This window comes from Urocampus carinirostris, chromosome 1, assembly GCF_059441175.1.
Source record: "Urocampus carinirostris isolate Australia breed hairy pipefish chromosome 1, RoL_Ucar_1.0, whole genome shotgun sequence".
NCBI lineage: Eukaryota > Metazoa > Chordata > Actinopteri > Syngnathiformes > Syngnathidae > Urocampus > Urocampus carinirostris.
The window spans coordinates 45897333-45914332 of record NC_142349.1 but is presented as its reverse complement, the minus strand read 5'-3'; the positions used below and the strand labels follow the sequence as shown (position 1 = coordinate 45914332).

Genomic DNA, 17000 nt, shown 5'->3' with positions numbered 1-17000 from the left:
GTTATTGCAACATTTATTGCAGCCTGGTCATCTTGGAAGGGGGATTTACCTCATGTGCAGTCCCTTCTCAAAGTTTCTTCATTTTCCTCATGTTGAGGTTTTGGAGTTTTTCCTTGCCCTCATGTGGATTTTAGATCAGGGGATGGTGTAATAATAGTCCGTGGTTTGCAATAATCTGTGGTCTGTGCAGCCCTTTGATACACCTTGTGATTAAGGGCAATACAAATAACCATGACTTGACTTAACTGTGCTTTTTAGCACGAGTGCCTGGTAACTGATTATTTGCACCCGACTTAAAAAATGAAATAAAATAAATAAATAACAACCACTGGATGCCTTTGCAGAAGTTTGAACATGCGTCATTCTATAATACACACAACATCTAAACGTGAAATTCACAGACTCAGGGACACGTTTCCTTTAGGAATCTAAACGAAAACTAAAAAAATCACTTCCCGGGTACTCAAGTAGTCCTTTGGACTCAAATTAGTGTTAGTGTGCTATTTTGTGAGTTTGTGTTTTGCCTAAACTAGAGGAAATTGTTTGAATTCTTGTGTTTTGCCTACACATCAAGATTCCCGTGTCCCTTAACCGCCTAGAATGTCGAGGCACTACTTCCTGTGGTGTGTTTTAGGCAAGTAGTTTTATTGTGTAGGGGTTTGCTCCACATAAAACAGACAGTACTGGTTTCCATGGTACAGATGTAGCAGGAAAAGCCTTCTGATCTGACTCAGAAACAGCACCTTTATCATATGGTCTATCATATAGCTGTCAATATGTAGCTTTTTAAATAGATCATTTAGTGTTGGGGAGTATTCATTCATTTTTCAGCCACTTTTCCTCACTAGGGTTGCGGGGTTGCTGGGGCCAATCCCAGCTGACTTTCGGACAGTAGGCAAGGGACACCCTGGACTGGTTGCAAGCCAATTGCAATAGTGTGCAGAATCAATATAAATCTAATAACATGAAGCCTGGGGAAATCAATGAAATAGTGATTTTAAACAGTTCCTGATTAGAATCGGAATCCCCTTTATACACCATATGCATCAAGAAAACAAAGGAATTTTCCAAGGCAACTAACACGTAACAAACGGATTAAAACAAACCAATTTTGAAAAGAATATCAAATTAGATTTAAATAATGTGGCCTTTGTGGGGTCTGCAAGTTCAATTTACTTGGGGGTCTGGGTGAGTTTGAGCCAATAACTGATAAAAACGTCCCACTATTCTCAAATATGTTTCATAAATTATTCTAGACAAAGAAAATCTAAAAATAAAAACCACTAAGAACTCATGTACACTTTTCTGAGTTGCACTTACCTTAAAGGGACTGTGTGTATTATTTGACCATTAGATGGCTCTGTATTGTGTAGTGCAGGGGTTTTAAATGTATGGACCTAGGGCCGGATCAAAACCAATTTGATCGAATTATTTATTTTTATTGTAAATCTTTGCATGTTTGTTTGTTTGTTGTTACTATTTTTTAAAAAAAGGATTACGTCCATTTTTTTGACATATTTGGAATGAATGGAATGGGAAAAAAATGGACACAATAAGATTGCCCAAAAACATATACATTTGTCTTTTTAAAATGGAATATGGATATGAGAAAAAAATGATTACGCCTGCACTCAACGCCGCTAAACAGAGACACAAAAGCCGGGGGGAATCGGAGAGGAGGCGGACTTGCTAACACGAGGTGGTGTATCCCTGGATTTTCACAAAGAAAAGTTTTCCATCCGCCGCAGAGATGTCAAACTTTTGGACTGGCGTGACGTCATCCACTCCGCTCGAGCACTACTAGGGCAACATGTTAATCTGTTAATAAACAACGGGGTAGACTGCTGGAAGTGTGAATTTCCCTACAGGGATGAATAAAGTATCTATCTATCTATCTATATTGTTCCCTCAGGATCGCTCATATATTGTATTCGAGACTCTTTCGGTAAATGGTTGGTTGATTGGTTGGATCCCTTAACCACTAAGGTCGTAGGGCCACCATTCCCTGTGGTGTTTCTTGGGCAAGTACAGCCTGGTGAACTTTCATGTCTTCGGTGAATGTGCTAACCACTGTACTACATAAACATTGGTTTGGCTTGGATCCCTTAACCACTAGGAACGTGGGAGACACTATTTCCTACGGTTTGTCTTGGGCAAATACAGCCTGGTGGCGCCCATCCCTCTCCAGGCACACATATGTTTCTACCCTGTCTCAAACTGGGGACCATTCGCGTGTTGGGGGAATGTGCTAACCACTGCACTATGGTAACATAAATATCCAAATATAATATATATATATATATATATATATATATATATATACACACACACAGTAATCCCTCGGTTATCGCGGTTAGTGGGGACCAAAACCACCCGCGAAAAGTGAAAATCCTCGAAGTAGCGACGCCCCTTCAAAAATGCTTAAAAAAAAAAAAGTAAAAAAAAAAAATTATTTTATTATTATTAGTTTTTTAGACCCGCGAACTGATGGCCCTTTTGCCAATTTTTTCAACCTATGCAGCTGACGACTCAAAATGTTTGCCCAACCCTGCCGTAGATCAAAGACCTAAAGGGACAGTGTGTATTTTTAGTTGTAACGAAAGAAACCATTCAAAAACAATATTGATATGAATAATAAACAAAAGCACATACACGAACTATAATTTTTCAAATACGTGTATTTATTTGACATACCATGAAGCCTACCTAGAAACGATCGGCAGCCATGTTGCTGCTACGGGTATCCCTCCAAAATCCAAAACCTTGAGAAAAGCTGGGCCAACCAAATTATATAAATCAAAGTTTGGTGACTTTGAGTCACCGTGGTTTTATTCTTCCATGTGCTCTGAACCTTGTTTTCAGTTGCACTGCACAATGCAACGAGATCCAGCGATCACATTTTATACAGTGTCCCTTTAAACCTATATAGTAAATGTAGGTCAGTTTGAGGCCAGCAGAAGAGTCCTTGCAAATCGTCAGCTCTGTCGCAGGTGTTATCTAATGTACGCAAAAATAATCAGTTACCCTGAGGCCTCGCAGAGTCGAGCCCAGCTGACTTGTTGGCGACTGCAGCTGCTTGTTTGCCTCAGCGACACCAAAGGAGCAACTCGATGTGTGTCTGCGTATGTGCGCGCACATATGCACTTTTACACTTTAGTTGCGTTCCTCGAAAAGAAAAGAAAAAAAAAAACGGCTGCCAGTAGTTGTTTATTTTCCCATGTCGAGCTTTGGGTTCACTCGTAGCAAGTGACCCATCTTGGACGGGAGGATTAAACACGCACATTAGTTGAAGTCAAAGTGGCGCACACATACACACGTGAACACGCGGCGCAAAAGACGAGGGACAGAAAACCAACGAGATGAAGCGGACAAGAGATGATTCCGAGGCGGATGCATGCACCCTTAGACTTTTCATGCAAAAACTCAACTGCAGCCTCATATGCGTGTAATAGACGTGTCATATGGGTCATGCTTAAGGCATCCTCACCGGATGAAGCCAATTTCCTCTAACATTTATTTTATTACACATTTAAATATATTTCTTTAATAACTATAACCTTTGCCCCGGAAAATTACAACATTATTACTCAAAACTACTACTTAAATATAATGGCATGTCGCTTTACTTCAAACCCCCCTCTAGAGACGCAGCCCTACATACGATCGAGACGATCTGGATCTGGACGATCATTCGTAAGTTGAATTTGTTCGCAAGTGCTATATTTTGTATGTCTAAGGTTTAAATGGGTATGTTTGAGGTTTGTATAAGTAACCTGTATTCAGGGATCAGAATGGAGATTTTCATTTTCAGCTGAAATAGCCAGGGTCCAGGAATAAAGCAGGGCGGAGCGACACCCGAGAAAAAGTGTTCCAACCATTTTCTCAACCACATCAAGCTTTTTTATTCCACTTTCATTTCAAAAGAAATAGCTCACCTTTTCTTTACATTTCACACCAACCATATAGAATAGATGCACGAGATATTAAACAATAAAAAAGTTCTCAGATTTCTTCTTTGGGGTGGATGCTGTGGGTGACCTCTCACAGCGCCACCACATGCCGGTAGCGACGGGAAGAAGCACTACGGTACTGTCCTCTACTCGGAAAAAGATGCACACAATACAAAAATCTAACTTACAGCGATGTCAAACTTATGGTGGATATTTTTCGACATCCTGAAAAATATGTCTACCGTTTTTTGTAAGTTGAAAGGTCGTAAGTAGGGGAGCGTCTGTATTTAGCCCTAAACCCCCCTTGTTTATTTGAGATGATTCTTTTCATTATGATTATTTTTTTGACCTGTTTAAAATATGACCATGGCTATACCGAACCACCTGAGGCAACAAGTTCCTACCGTATTGCCAAGAGAAGCTGGCACGTTCTTTCCATTTTCCAATAGTAGCACAAACGGTGAGAAAAAAAGAAGCTCGAACAATTTTAGTGAGGTGCACAAAATTAATCCACATGCTTCATTATTCATAAATGTATGCCATTGACTGAAAAGTGAATCAAGATATTTCATCCCAGTTGGCTATAAATACAGCATTAAAAAGAAGAAAAACCTGCCTAAAGTGGCCAAGTCATGATGGGATGTCGTCGGCAAACAGAAGCTAATTACCCAGTAAGAAAAACGCACACGTACGCAAACATGCGTCGCAGGTACACAAACCGTTTTGTACTATATACTCCAGAAGCATTTTGGTTTTTTGAGACTGAAGAATGAATAGTGACTATAAGAATGGAAATGTACACAAATGTCTCAAAAGGCATGACACTAAAAATGCCTTGGCTTCAGCCGGGCAACCATACAATACAATAATTGGGCCAGAACACAAACACACACACTGTGGGACCCATAGAGTACACTTGGTATGTATTCAGACCCTCCACACACTGTGATGCTATTACCTTTGTCGTTTATTGCTACTTAAACAAGATAAGTAAAAGATTACAAAAATCTTTAACTAACGACAGTCATATGATTTTTAAGTAAATATAAACGAAGCACACATCGCCGATACTCCCATAAACACACTTGTGAGTTCTTTTTCGTCCATGTATTTTGGATTTCATTTTTGTTGAGAACACGCATGGTCTTTAATTGTATTTTTACAAATGACAAACTCATTCAAATACGTTCTCAGAGCAAAGATTGTAATTTATTTGAAAGAAGATTGGGTGCCTCCCTAGTGGTTAAGGAACCCAGTAATATAAAAAACGTCATTCATTTAAGACAACATATATATCATATATATATCTACATATATATATATATATATCATATATATATATATCATATATATATATATATATATATATATATATATATATATATATATATATATATATATATATATATATATATATATATATATATATATATATATATATATATATATATATATATATATATATATATATATATATATATATATATATATATATATATATATATATATATATATATAGGGACTGTACGGACTACAATTACACCATCCCCTGATTCAAAACCTACATGAGGGCAAAGGAAGCTGGTTAAAAAAAGAAAAGAAAAATGGTGCGCTTTGGTCACTTAAAGTCACTGTAGTTGGCATTGTTCTTTGGGTAGTGGACATTTTTGGTTGCACCACACAATACAGAGACATCTAGTGGTCAAATATTACACAATGGCTCTGTTTATGTCTGATATGTGTTTGTTCCGCCCCTTGTCAGACTGTAAGAGACAATCAATAGTAAACCTGAATACACTCTTAGGAGCTGGTGTCGACCACACCTCACACACCAGAATTTACACAGTTTCTTTATGTTACGTACAAACAGACAAAAGTATTTAAAATAATTTCTCAGACGAATAGCTCAGAAAATCATTGGCTGCTCTCTGCCTGGAGGACATTGCCAGCTTGCAATACCCTAGCAGAGCCATCAACTCAGGTTCCTTAAAATAAAGACTAAGTGGTTTGAAGACAGTTTCTTCCCCTGGGCAATCACCGCCCTAAACAAGCGCACAAAACTGAAAAATATATATCTTGTTGCTAATAAATGTTATTGTGCTACTTTTCATTTTAATATTGTTCCCATCCACAATAATTTATTGTACTATTATTAGAATGTAAGCCAGTCTCCAAGTACTATCTTGTGAATATTTCTGCTATTTATCCCGACATTCTTTTTGTATGTTTCTCTTTTAAATGAACAGTGTGAAATATTTGACCCTTTTGCGCTGCTGTATTTTGTAGTGCTAAAAACACAAGGGAAAATACAACCTACAGAGACCTAAAGTGACCAAAGCCCACAATTTGACTTTTATTTTTTGAGTACCTTTAGTAGCAAGATGGTGGACAACTATGTCACCTTTCTTCAAGTGCTGTTCATGTTCGGTAAGATAAATGCTAATTTCTCAACCTACAAATATTTTTTAAATGTTATAGATAGATAGATAGATAGATAGATATGTGATAGTTCATGTATTTTTTGCTCGTTATCCAAATCAATAGTGTTTTTTTTTCCATACATTCACCCATCCATTATCTTCCGCTTATCTGGGGTTTGGTCGCGAGGGCGGCAGACTTTGCAGCGAAGCCCGGACCTTCAATGGAAGAATTTTTAACTGCTATGAATAATAACAACTGTTCCTTTAAAGCTTTTAATCTTTGAAGTGCCATGTCTAATTTTGTTTACAACCATGTCTACAATGTTGTTATAAATGACAGCAAAGACAATTCAATACAAATAACTCTCAAAAACATTATCACTTCTTATTATCATTTCATGTTTCCATCTTCAGCGATTCCATTAAAAAGCGTGCCACTAAGTCATGCCGTGACTGAAACAACCTTTAACCCTCTAGCACAAACAGACAGTCATTGCTGAGTATGTTTTGCATACATGACTGTCTTCTCTTTTTTCCAATCATCTTGAGGGTGATGGTCCTACATGTAGGTTGGCAAAGACTGAATATTTATTGGTGGTTCATTGGATTGACAACTTAGGAATTGCAAATAGCCAAATAGCTCATCTGCAGGGAGGCAAGCGCACTAAGAGAACATGTGGACAGTTGTGAATCACAATGTTCCTCAGTTACACGAGCGGGTACCATTATGCATCGTAATACATTAGCATACAATCTGAGCGGAGGAGGTGAGCAGAGCAACTCTAAAGCAATCCTGAGGGAGGACACGTATTTTCTTTAATGCACAGGTGTGTATCTTGCTGAACATTTTGCAGTCTTCTATTTTTTTACCTTTGCTCACTGCCTACAGAAATAATACTAAAATATGTTTGCATTGATCTGTAGCATAATTTGAGATGAATAATGAATCGTAAATATTCAAATGAGCCGTACGGAATTTGGAACTTTCCAATTTGCTGTTGTCATCTCCTGGCTTGTCAGCTCGTTCTTAATACGTTGCAAGTACGGGCATTTCTTTGACATGCTCGACAAAACTCTTCATCTTTTTGAGGGTTTGGGCTGGTGTTTGACATGTACTCAAAGCAGGCATTTTCTTACACTTACACTAATCAATGGAAAGAAAAAAAACCTGCAAGGACAAGCATGACTCGCCCTAACGCCCCATTCCTTCTATTTAACATGTTCTGCCCTGAACAGCTTAACTAAAAGTAAGATGAAAGCACATAGGTGCAGTGGAAAATAAAGCACATGGTTCTTTGAACTCAGTTGGGCATTGTTAACAAATACCTAATAGAGTAAATGCTTAACCTTTAACTTTTTTTAAGGAGACCTCACATGATGAGAGTTGGTGCTATTTTGTGGCATCTCCTTGTCGAGGGAAAACACACCCCTTTTCTTTTAGTGAAAGCCACAGTCCTGACTAATATAAAAGGCTTATCAATGTTTTTGTTCCAAGTGGACTCAATTATTGTAAGAAATTTCTTACTGAACTCTTTGAAATGTGCTTAAGGAAAAAAAACTCCAAATGAGGGAGGATTCTGACCAAATCAAAGATATCAGGACATAACACTGCAGCCACAAAGGTATTAACACTGGCTCACAGTAAGCTGAGAAGGGATTTCTAAATCCTGGTTCTAGTTTATGGATCACTCAATTCTTTGAGTCTGGAATACATTGAAATTGAGGATTGTTAAAAAAGGGAAATAAAATGAAAGCACGGTATGGCTTTAAGAGTGGCAGTCTTTAGTCAGTTGGTGAAGGCAAGAGTAAACATTTAGTCAGTTGGTGAAGGCAAGAGTAAACATGGTGAAGCTGCATTTTGCTGTTATGCTGCACAAAGGTAAAGTGTCACCAGCTACCTTTGTGTTTGCCTTCCAAAGATTTTAAACATGAATTTCCTTTTGATTTAGAAAAATCATTTTAATTACCAGAACGTTTTGAAACTTTTCATTTTGAAAAATATTTGTATTAAAAACGTAAAAAAATGGTATTTAATGTGTTCTAACTGTGGGGATGTTTGTTGTTTTAGTACATTTTCTAGCTGCTTTTTCTTTTGTTCGCATTTTTTGTTATTTGTGGCAGCTTGTGTGTCGAGTGTGTGTCAAAAATCTACGATAGACGTAAGATGGTCTTTCTTTGCCCTACTAAAGAGGTTCGAAATAGCAACTATCATGTGCCCGTAAAGGTTTTTGGGGTGTGTTTCAATTACCATATTTACACAACTATAAGGCGCACCTAAAAGCCTTCATTTCTTTTTTAAAAAGCTGACCATGGGCCTTATAATACCGTGCGCCTTATATATGGATTAATATTGATTCGCAAGATCTCGCAACTAAGGCAAGCAGCCGCCGACTTAGTTTTCCCCTGCAGGCAAAGTATTCCGCAGTGTATGCTGGGATATATAGACCGGCGTTTCATTTCCTAACCAATGTGTCAATCATCATTTGAATCGGTCACTATTGGCTAAAGTTATTCAGAGGTAAAGGAGGCGGCTCTTTTTTGGCATTTGCAGGCTCGCATAGGCTAAAGCGGAATAAAACAAAGCCTGCAATTGGCCGAAAAGGATGAATGTGAATCACACGTTAGGTTGCTCTACGGCATGCAGAAAACATTTTTTACTAGTCTGTATTTGAAAACAGGAATTATGGGGCTAAACAGACAGCTAGCAACAAGCAACGTCCATCGATGTAGATGCTTCTTGGCAGCTTTTACTTTTATTTGTCAGCATTATTGCGTATTTTAGAGTATTTAAATATTTTACACGGTTGGATTTAGTACACTCACGGATGTAAGAGAACCATGGTTGAGTATTGTTATTGAACATGATGGTTGCAAGATGTTTTTTGTGAGCTACCCCGGCTTTATATTTTCCCAATATCTTTTTTCAGACTGATTTTGATGTTTCTCTGATGAGTCCATTTTCAAATTAAATTCAAAGTCTTTATTGTCGTAAAGAACCACGTTTCCCTGCACAATGAAATTCTTACTTTGCTGTCCACAGTTACCAGCTAAAAAGAAATTAGAAACTAAGAAAAGGTTGGCGTTTCTTGAATCCCAAGAGTTTAACCTTCCTAATGATATGTGGAATGACGTATTTGAGTGATCAGTGACATCGTACAGACATCGTGTCCTTACGTGTCTGAGACACGTATTTGCTTCTTTGTGAGCCGCCAGAATGTTAAGGGTTAATAACTTTGACTGAACTATCCGACTGTTTTGTTGACGTTCCCACTGTAGCGCCTTATAGTCTGGTGCGCCTTATGTTTGGAAAATATAGGACAAAAAATCTATTTTTGGGGGGTGCGCCTTGTAACCCGGTGCGCCTTATAGTTAAAATACTGTACTCAAGGGCTTACTATTTTTGTGCCATGCCTGAGTCTGAGTAAGTACATTGAATGCAATACAGTATGTTTAGGCTTTAAACTGCAGATAATATCTAGTACATACATTACATCCACAAAAAGGAAATAAGCAATGGATATTTTTAAGCGAAATGACAACAACTGAGCGAGTTAGCTGGATATATGCCTGTTAAGCAAGTCATTAGTATACTTTGCAAACTGTAGACAAAGTACCTTTCTTTTCAAGAAAACATGAACTTAAGTAGCTGTTTTGCAAGTGTCAGTCTCTTAGACTAAACTAAAATACAGTACTTGCTGAACTATGGCATGCATACTGAGTGAGGTGCACTTTCATGTTACGGTAAGTACCAGCCATGCCGCACTGAGAAGTCATGAGCTGACCTTATTGAAAGTTTTGCGTTTATTAGCCTCTAGGCTATTAGAGATAGATAGATAGATAGATAGATAGATAGATAGATAGATAGATAGATAGATAGATAGATAGATAGATAGATAGATAGATAGATAGATAGATAGATAGATAGATAGATAGATAGATAGATAGATAGATAGATAGATGGATAGATAGATAGATAGATAGATAGATAGATAGATAGATAGATAGATAGATAGATAGATAGATAGATAGATAGATAGATAGATACTTTATTCATCCCCATAGGGAAATTCACACCTCCAGCAGTCTACCCCGTTGTTTATTAACAGATTAACATGATGCCCTAGGGGTGCTTGTAGCGGAGCGGATGACGTCACGCTAGTCCAAAAGTTCGACATCCCTGCGGCAGATGGAAATATTTTCTTTGTGAAAATCCAGGGATACACCACCTCGTGTTAGCAAGTCCGCCTCCTAATTATAAATAATTAGATTTTTTTTTGTGCTTATTATAATAACTCGAAGGGACAATTAAATGAGTTTGACATTGGGATATGAGTAATGAGTTGGGAAATAGCAATAAGCTTGAAATGTCACGGAAAGGTGCAGCGTTTGCAATATAGAGCTGTTGCTTGCTTTGAGCAGTATTATAAGGATGAAATAAGTCTGGACTAAAAAAGCTTACATGGGTGTTGTAGGCCATTGTCAAATATTTGTCAATACAAAGTGAGCCATACCACTACCCTGTCAAGTGTTTGGGTCTGGTTAGTTTTTTTTTCGGTTAAGATGTTTTTTCCCTTTAAAACGGCAGAACTCCATTTGAAAGCCTTTACGGCGGCAACACTTAAATTATAGTTAAAAATATTCCCATAACAACTTACAACAGACACCAGTATTGGCACTCTCAAATCAAGATATTTACTGTATTTGCTCGGTGGAAGCGTATCAAAACAATTAAAAAGTCGAATAAAAACAAAGAACCTTGCCTATGAATAACATGAACATTTTCTTTTAATGCATTGGTTTTCAAACGGTGTGTCTTTCGGACACACCGTTCCGCACTAATTACAAACTGTGAACAAAATCAAGAAAAATATCCACCTCTAAAATGTATTAAACGAAAGAAATGGACAGTTTGAACCAGAGGTAGCGACTAAACATTTTTAAAAAGACCAACAATTAGCTGCTATTTTAATATAGTCCAAAATGCTTCAACTCTGTGGCTTTGTCTTCAAGATAATAAAATCCATATCTCACATATGCTCTGCTGTAGCCGGTCATATTCTGTGGTGTGATACTGCCGATGTCAACTCGCATTTGCAGGAATTTTTCGTCATTTACAGAAGGAGTTTACAGTAAATTATCCTCTTTTGATTGCTTTATTTTGCCAAGGATTACTATACCCACTTTTGGGTGCCGACCCACCAGTTGGGAAACACTGTTGCATAATATTGTATCTAATGCATGTTTTTAAACTTATTGTGCAAGCATATCCAATTTACCACCAGGATCAGTTACCACCAACCTGTCGTATGTCAGATTTAAGTAAATCCAAATTCATTACAATTGTGCCATCTGCTGTGGAGACGTTATCTAGTTACTGATACTAGTGATAGATCGCTGTCCAAGAGTGAAAGGTTGGGATGATAGCTGGCTTCCAAAACTGTCATACACAATGCCTGGCTGCTCTGTGGTGCAGTAGCAGGCCATCAAAAAAATGCAGGCCGTGGTTGTAAAAACAGTTGGACATGAGTAAAGCAGGTCATCAGTCGGATGTTACTTATTGTCACAATCCTGCACTATAAATTCTGTCTCTGCCTCTCTATTCCCTCTCTCATTTACATATCCTATTTGATCACTCACTTCCAGGTTCTTTTATCCTCTTCATAGCTGTTGTCATATGCCTTGATTTCCGTTTGTTTTTTCCTCCAATCACTACTCATCTTCTTTCCTTTTTTAAAATTTGGTCCACTCGTTTCATTGCTATTTTTTTGCCTTTCCCGTCACGTTACAAACACTCCTGCTACATCACTCCTGTCTTTTCAGTGTACCAAACCCTTGCCAGACCTCATGGAATATGAATGCCGCCTGATTAACTTTTGCATTGTCAACTTCGCTCCGTGGACTCACTGGATCACTGAACCTTTCGCCCGTCTAATAGGTAATGCTTTATTTCCTCTGGTGTTCTGGATACTCTTGCTAGGATTCTTGCCTTTTGTGTGACAAACTCTGCCCTAATAAAGAACAACTGTTTAATTGTACCAATCTGTTTTTTTTTATTGTGCCTCCACACCATCCCTTGAGAGCCTCTGGCACTTACACTGTTAACTTAAATTGATTGGCTGGCTGAAATTTGTATCAAGAGAGCATACCATGATTTCTTTTTTGTAAGAACGACATTTTTTTTGAAAAACAGTAGCTATATCTATTTTTGGCCTGGCATGTTTTGGCACGGGCAGCACGGCGGGGCAGTGGTTAGTGCGTGTGCGGCACAGTTCTGAGGTCATGAGATCGAACCTCCTGTGCGGAGTTTGCCGGTTTCCTCCCACATTCCAAAAACATGCATGTCAGGTTAATTGGCTGGTCCAAATTGTCCCTAGGTGTGAATGAGCGAGTGACTTGTCTGTCTCTGTGAGCCCTGTGACTGGCTGGCAACCAGTTCAGGGTGTCCCCTGCGTACTGCCCGGAGTTGGCTGGGATGGGCTCCAGCACCCCCGCGACCCTAATGAGGATAAACGGTGCGGATAATGGATGGATGTTTTGGCACAAGATAATGCAACAGTTCACGGTTTACGGATACCTTATCCACCAAGGTTGTAGGGACACTGCTTCCTGTAGTGTCAGTGGGCATGTACAGCCTGGCGTTGCCAATCCCTCTTCCAGGCCATTTTTTTGGGTGGGGGTTTCCTACGCTAATCAAAAGAGTTTGATTTCCTGGAAAAAAATAAGACGATGCATACTCTACTTGTTGGAACATGCACGCAGTTTTGTTGAACCCGATTTTACTTTGCATCATGTGATTGGGAGTCTCCTACTCCCAAGAACTGAAAAAAAAAAACACGCGTTCATGGAAGAATGTGTGATTGGAGCCACGCTTCGATTCTTCTGGCAGCGGCGGGACTTGCCTTTCTGCTCTCAGTAGACGCTTGACGCTGCAGCAGCTCATCAGGAATTAACTGTGCTGGCGCTACAGCAGGGAAAAAAACCAAGTAAAGACCAAACTTGTATGTAATATGTCTTCTTTGAGGCAACACAATGGTCATTATAACGTTTGTGTGCGTGCAGATTTTTTTCCACAGAACTAAAGGAAAAAATAGATCAAAACACCCAGTGTGAATCTCCTCATGGAATATGGCTCCATGTATGACAGATGTGCTAAATAATGGACAACCATGCTTTGCTACTGTAACGTTGAGGCACTGCATAACACGTATTCACAACATTCCATTGGATCACCGATTTCAATTGCAGCCAATGTTATTACATTTTTATTGTCGAAGCAGTTTTCTTGATATGCGAGGCCGGTTACATTGCCGGCTTGCGATACTATAGCAGAGCCATCAACATTCTAAAATACTCTTCCCACCCCGGCCACCACCTCTCTGACCTGTTGCCCTCTGATAGCCCTCCAAGTACTTCAAAACAAGGACAAACAGATAGTTTCTTCCTTAGGGCCATCACCACCCTAAACAAGCGCACAAAACTTGCGACTTTTTTATATTTTTTGTTGCTGATAAATATTATTGCACGAAACTGAAAATATATACTTTGTGACCTATTTTGGGTATCTTGTTGCAGATAAATGTTATCACACTTTTTTCATGGCACTATTTTTATAATGCACTATTCTTTTACATTCACAAACATTGCCCTATTATTTTAACTTAGACCAACCGGTCTGTCGGCACTACCTTGTTAACAATTTTGTCTGCCATATACCCTGATAGTCTTATCTTGTTTCACCTTCAAGTATTTAATACATGTTTACCCTGAAAAGCCATGTCTAATCTTGTTGCAAACAATGTTTTACTACATTGTTATCATTGTCAATTAAGACATTTCAATCCAGCAAGTTTGGTCTCGTATTCTCTTTACAAGACGTTTGAAAGGAAATTGGGTTCGAATTTATCTGCTCACACTGGGCGACTTTTCAAGATGTCTGCAAAGTGACAGTCAATACCGCAATATCATGGATTTATTGAAAGGGAGACGATTGCACTTGCTTTTCTTTTTCCTTTTTGAAATAGCATTCCAGATAATGCCAACTTTCTAAGCAGGTTTTTTTGTGGAGGGTAATGTGACTGTTTTTGAATGAAATCTGATCATCAAAAGCTGCTTAAACAACATTTGCAGTTTATCTAATTATAGTTATTTAAATCTGTATATTTTGATATTGTATATATAATAAATAGAAAACATGCCTGTAATGGTCTGCGTTTCCCTCTTACGTTTTTTGGCTTTTGTGTCCACCTATGTTTTGTTCATCCCCTCCTTGTGGTTAGCCTATCAGCTCCCTCGACCTTGTTTGGACTGTCCAAGTGTGGCTCATTTGTCTCGTTGGTCAGTGTGTGTTTAGTTCTGTTTGCTTATTGGGTTTTTGTATAGTCATGTTGGAGTGCAGGGCTGACATTGCTTCAGTTGTCTCCACATCTTGTTTGCACCAGGTTGGTTATTAATTCTCTACTCCAGGGATGTCAAACTCAGTTTGGCTCTGGGGCTGAATCCAGACTTTCAACTCAACATTTTTGCTTTGTTTTTCGGTATTATGCTTTATCATTCAGGCTACTTTAGTAGCCTAACATAATTATGGAAGAAAATGGATCTTTATAAAGCATATCACATTTACTCACAAACAACAGGCAATTATTTTTATGTTTGGCACTGAATGCTTTAACTGGTTAATTTTAACAGTTGAGTGAAGGCAGTTTTACACCTGAACCAATTCGCCACGCTAAACAAACTCAAGGGGGAGCTATGAAAAAGGCAATAAGTTTAACAGAAAAAGGATTTGGTTGATTCTGAAACCCTATCAGTTCTCATAAATGTAAATTTTGTGACTGATAATAGTTTATCAATCAAAATAGAGGTAATACAAAATAAAACTAAGTGAGTAAACCAAGATTCACCAACACACTTCTATTCTGTTGCTTATGAATGACTTAAAGTATATTTCGTGTTGACAATATCTGTGTATTCTTTGTTATTGAAACATCTGTTGCAGCCTTGTCATCCTGGAAGGGGGATTACCTCATGTGCGGTCCCTTCCCAAGGTTTTTTCCTGTTGAAGTTTTTGAGTTTTTCCTTGCCCTCATGTAGGTTTTAGATCAGGGGATGGTGTTATAACAGTTTCTAGTTTGCAATAATCTGTGGTCTGTGCAGCCCTTTGAGACTCCTTGTGATTAAAGGCTATACAAATAAACATGACTTGACTTAGCTGCTCTTCTCAGTCCCTAGTTGGACCGTTTTCGTAATTTCGGCGACTTTTGGTTATTGCATTGTACTGTTTTTACTTATTAAACCTCTTACTTTGAGCATTCTTCTTCCTTCTTAATTCCTGTTTTTGACAGTTTGGTCCAACTTGACTTCCATCAAATCCTGACATGATCGTTCTCAATTCGTTTTGAAGTTCCACTTCTCACTATGAACACTAAATTGATCTGTATTATTGCAATCCAAGATTGATTGTACATTATTTTGTCTTATAGGGAAGACATATATTCAATAAAGACCATTTTATTATGAGTAGTTTTTGAGTTGGTGTTTTTATTTTCACCACATCAGCTAAATTAAATTAAATCTCGACACAGTCTCGTGTTTTTTTGGGCGTTTTTTTTGGTCATTTCAGTGACGTTTGGTTGTAGCTTAGTACAAATACAGCTATTACTTTTGAGCATTCTCCTGTCTCCTAAATTCCTGTTTTCCTTGACATATGGGTCCACCTTGACTTTCGTCAAGTCCTGAATTTTCCCAATAAGTTTTGAAGTTCCTGTGTTCACAATGAACAATAAATTAATCTGTATCATCGCAACATCAATTTGATTATACATTACTTTCTTTTCTTTTATGGATGGAAGACATACAATAAAAGAATATTTCACTACAAGTATTTTTGGAGTACAGTAAGTGCTCTTATTTTTATTTAGAATAGCTGACTTGTTAAGAAAAAAGACCTTTGCATTGACTCAAAATGAAAATTCTTGCAAACCTCTAACAAAAGCCTTATTAATAACAATGGAGTCTATTTTATTTAAAAATATTGATCAACCCACATGTGGGTGTTGAGTGAAAATTCAATGTGACCCGGTTATCAAAAAGTGCAATTTTGATTTGCTTTTTCTTTGGAAAATAATAATTAACATCGATTTAATATTTTCTGACACATTGCAGAAAAATAGTGCCTAAAATATGATTAACACAATTTCTATCGACACCGTTCGAAATCATTTTACTATCCTAAGTTAAAGGATTACAATGACAGCATTTTTATTTTATCATACTCATTGAATACTTACTGAATAATTGATCTTATTAATCATTTATTGAGATTTTGGCAGTTCACCTCCATTTGTACTACAATGCAATGTCATCTCGAATGTGATGAATTGTTCAGTCCTTGTTTTAAGGAGCAAAAACTTGCATTTTTGCCAACAAATTAGGCACCTCCATGGTTAGAATTTCTCGTAAAGGGACGTGCAATGAAGCACATCCCTTCAGCAGAGCGAAAGAAGCTAAATGTAGCGCTCGCTGATTGTGCACCGCGCTAATCTAATGACACTTGAACCTTGACTGTCGTTATCACAAGGGAATGAGAGGGGGTGCGGAGGGGGAGAAATGATTGTTCTACAGCAGGGCTCAC

General features: G+C 38.0%; 1 protein-coding gene across 4 annotated transcripts in view; it reads right to left on the bottom strand.

Annotated features, from left to right (window-relative positions):
- The window catches only part of gcgra (glucagon receptor a), an 81774-nt gene that overhangs the window by 41012 nt on the left and 23762 nt on the right, over positions 1–17000 (bottom strand). The window contains exons 2-3 of one of the 4 annotated variants that reach the window (XM_088355675.1): positions 13151–13331; positions 12945–13078 (exon numbers count right to left, since the gene is read on the bottom strand). The exons of 2 other annotated variants lie outside the window; for them this stretch is intronic. The gene's annotated coding sequence lies outside the window, so the exon portion shown is untranslated. The remainder of the gene's footprint in view (positions 1–12944; positions 13079–13150; positions 13332–17000) is intronic. One more of the 4 variants, XM_088355686.1, reaches the window with a different exon arrangement.